Consider the following 4,287-nt stretch of genomic DNA (forward strand, 5'->3'; position numbering starts at 1 on the left):
TCAAGTACATAATGTAGGTAGTGGGATAAATGGAAGGGTGAGGAGGGTCATTTGATGAAAGACAGGGATTTAAATTTGAAGGGGAGGGGGGTTGCTGGTGTAATCCAACTTGGTTTGTCCATAACTCAATGGAGTGCTGCTCTCTCCTATAGGCTGGCACTCCAGAATCACATTCGAATCTCCTGGATTCACTGGAATCTAAAGCTCTCAACATTATTGGAATTTCATGTGACGAGGCCGAAGCACAAGGTCGGTCGCTTTCACATTGCAGACAGGTCGGTGGTCTCTCTGCTTTCTGCTGCCTCTTCTGAGATATTGCTCTCTCTGCACTGTCAGTCATGTGAACCTCCCCAGCAATCCAGGCTGACGACATACCTCAACTCTTTTATGACTCGCTTCTCCAGTCTACGGAACCAACTCTTAGAGGCAGTTCTTTCACACTTCCCACCAGGGCTTCCAGCATGCTACAACATCATGTCATTCCCCATTCTGGTCCACGATCTTTATTACCCCCAATTAATCCTTCCAAAACCAACCCTCTTAATTGCTGATTTCAGTGGTTCCTCCCCATCTTTTCCTTTCCTGTTCGTTTATTCTCTTGCTGGTTGTGCCCAATTGTTGCTCTGCTAACCCACTACCAATTTAACCCTACTCTTCCATGAGCCTGTGTTATAGAGCAAAAATGGGCTGAAAATGTTTCTTTCTGTCCCCATTTCTATTTATGAGATAACATGATTAGGGAAGAGTTTAGAAGCTTTTCTTGAGCGTGGGAGTACGTATAGAGTCTTTGGGAAGTATTGGTGAGTTTGCAAGTGTATGTCACAGTGATTCCAGCCCTTTTGGAAAAAAAAAACCACAAGAGTGGGAGGAAAATAAAAATAACAAGAAAAAGAGCAATCAGAGATTGCAGAGTGCAGACCCTCTCCAGGACTTGTTTTGTGTCGTGTTTGTGTAGTTTTGTGTCGTGTATTTTGAGTGGCGTTTGTGTACTGGTGTGTTACATAATTAATAAGAGACATAATTAGAACTGCCGCTTTATAACTGCTCGCAGTGATGACCGGGAACCAAGACGTCCCTCTTTGATGGAACCCCGCTTTGATTGGACACCTGACCCTGACCCATAACGTTTTTAAAAATTATTATTCAATTGAATTAAAAATGGGATTAAAATAAATTCAATTCAAATCAAATGGATGACCAAGTAGGTACAGTCCTGCATTTGAGTAATCAGAAGGAACCAAAAAAGCAAAAAGCAAAGATGAAGTCATCAGGAGGAACATGGATAGGATTCAAATTTCAGCTGCTACTCCTCCTCTACCCTCAAACCCATCCAGGCACAGCCAAGTGAGCCTCATTAACAGCAACAACATAAAAAGAACCCATATTTAAAAAAAAAAAAAATCATAATTATGGCTGCCAGACCTTGTGTCCGATCAAGTTGAAAGTTTAAACGTATTGTTACGGATCTGGAAACGATTTGCATTCAAACATACAGATGTTCCAAAGGTCAGTTATTCCGTTAAGTACATGTGAGACAGGTCCCTTCCTTTTGTCTAGTGGGAGAATCAAAGGTGTGCGTTGTGATGTCCTTTTAGGTAGGTTATTAAATCTTTACATCCAACAAAACATACAACAAACCATCTAAGACCATCCAACAAACAAACCGACAACACCACTGAACAAGCGCTTCACCCGCCCAACCGGCGACTCGCTGTTTCGAGGAAAAATCTTTGTGAAGTACCTTTTTTGGCGAGTCCGCACGTGTGGAGTGGGTGGGATTTCCGGTATGGCCGAAAGCCCGCCCAGGAAGGATGGACTCATGGAAGCCCCGTCTAATCGGGGCGAACAGTGACGTCAGTTTCACCAAGGCACCTCCCCACTGAGGGAGGTCCATAAAAGTTACGACGCCATCCTCAGCAAAGAGTTCGGTGGACGAGAGTTCGTGTGTGGTTACGAGCAGTGGTCACGAGCAGCGGTTACGAGCAGTCAGTTTGTTCACGGTGGCTGGGTCCAGCCGAGTTTGTTCGCGGAGGCTGAAGGTGGTCGGTCATGTTTCGCGGTGGCTGTTGCGGGGAGTTCTGGGCTGTTTTGACCCCGACTGCTCGACACGCAAGCGCCGCCACGAGACCCACACATGCGACTGGGACCAAACCGATGACCTGTTGGCAGGTGCGACATCACAGAGTACTCCTTTTCCTTCGACGACCAGGTACCCACGAACTCTGACCCCAAACTTGTCTCTCTTCATGGCTGCGAGGGTCAAATAAAGACTCTGGGGTTTCTTTTCTTTTTGTGTGTGTGTGTCTGCGTGTGGGCCCGTCTTTAAGTAGAATTGTTTAGGTGTTTTTGCTTATTGTAAATATTTCCCTGATTGCATATTCGCGTCAAGTCTTGCCTTTGTCTTTATTTTACTGTTAATAAATTTATTAAAAATGTTCCCAGTCCATTTCTGTCCCTTCTTACATTGGTCTAGCATGGTCCGGGTCTGAGTATAAGCGGGGTTTCATCCCCGATGATCCATTCATTCCAGCCGGCACGGCTTTGGCAGTTTCCGCTCGGCTGCACCCGAACCGGAGTTGGTAGTCGGTGGTTGGAACTATACCGCAGTCGGTAGAGTGACCCGGTTTGAGCAAGACGTGCCGAGGCTTCCCCGGTAGTCGAAATAGCGTAGTTAATTAGGTAAATTGGTTATAGACAAATAGACCCTACGCTACGCGGTTGAGATATTGGCGTCCACGGTCGGTTCAGCGACCTGCCGCGTCATGGAATTATCCGGAGCGACGGCCTACAATTCCTGGGAGTCTGGTGGGAGATGGCGTAACCTCCCCCACCTAGCGGTCGTTCTCGCCACCGACCCCCGACACACAACAGTATATTTATCATCATTATTAGATCATTATTGTGAAGTTTCACGTTGATGAAGCGGTTACAGAGAAAACATTATTTAATATTTTTCTTCAATCGAATATAGCTGCCAAACCTTGTGACCTATCAATTATTCCTGAACAAACGTGTACACCCCTGGCTTGGGGGAACATCTGTGTAAAGTTTCCCCTCGATCTGTCCAGCCGTTCTGGAGAAGATTTTTTCATGGGTTTTAGGGTAAATCCAAAATGGTTGCCAAAACATGTGAACTATGACATCATATGTGTGATTCTTTTGTTCCTCATGGATAGGCGGTCATATGTGTAAAGTTTCGCATCGATCTGTTCATCCACTTCAGAGAAAAATATTTTTGAAGGTTTTAAAAAAAAAACTATATGGCTGCTGAATCACGTGACTGTTGAGGTCATCAAATTTTTTTTTTTCTGTGGACCATTTCATCCCGAGATGACCCTCAGAAATTTTCATACTGATCAGATGTAGTATCTGCAATTATGACGTCATAACAAAGGCACCTATGACATCATAAAAAGTCCCACTCATTCCCCATGAGGAGTAGTTGCTAAGTGCCAAGTTTCAAAGTTTTGCTTGGTGCGGTTTCAGAGATACAGAGGTCCAAAGTTTTTCCGTTGTTCCAATATGGCTGCCACACCACGTGGCCGATGATGTCAAAATTATCATTAAAACATCTACATGAGTAGTCACACCTATGTTGAAAATTTCATCTCAATCGAACAAGCGGTTGCAGAGAAAAACACAAAAGTTCTGGGCAGACAAAGAAACAAACAGACAGAAAGACAGACGAGCCGGTTGGCGACATGGGTGGTCGCTATATAATTGCATACTAGTCATACAGTTTTTGACGGATCGGGCTGAAAATTTGTGACAAAGAGGTTGATTATAGTGCGCATAAAAGTGCGGAAGCCGATTTTGGATTTTCAAAAAATATATCAATAAAAATATTTTTCGGATTTTTTCCAAAATTTCAAAGTCCCGTTGCTAGGCAACGGTGGCGTCCATAGCAACGGTGCTCAAAAGTGTAGAACTAGGTCCTGGTATGAACCTACCAGTCAAGTTTCATCAAAATTGGTTGACTCATGGCCTCCAGAGCCGTCCATTACATACAAACAGACAGACGGAAAACCTGAGAATAACGATAGTCGAGCGACCACCCAACAAACAAGAAAAAGACGTCATGCAGAGCACGATACCTGCAAAATCTGCCATCCTCTCCAAAGGTTGCCATGGACACATCAAATTGTCCATTTCATTCCGATAAAAATTGACAATCTTAATCAAAGCTCAGGTCAATCAGATGAAAAGAGATTCATTTTTCAGATTGAAATTGATGATTTTAGAAGTTTGACCTTCAACCCTTTGACCTCAAAAATAGTTGCTTTCCCA

Source organism: Eptatretus burgeri, chromosome 8 (assembly GCF_056783735.1).
Source record: "Eptatretus burgeri isolate ZD-2024b chromosome 8, Ebu_testis_v1, whole genome shotgun sequence".
In the NCBI taxonomy this organism is placed as follows: Eukaryota; Metazoa; Chordata; class Myxini; order Myxiniformes; family Myxinidae; genus Eptatretus; species Eptatretus burgeri.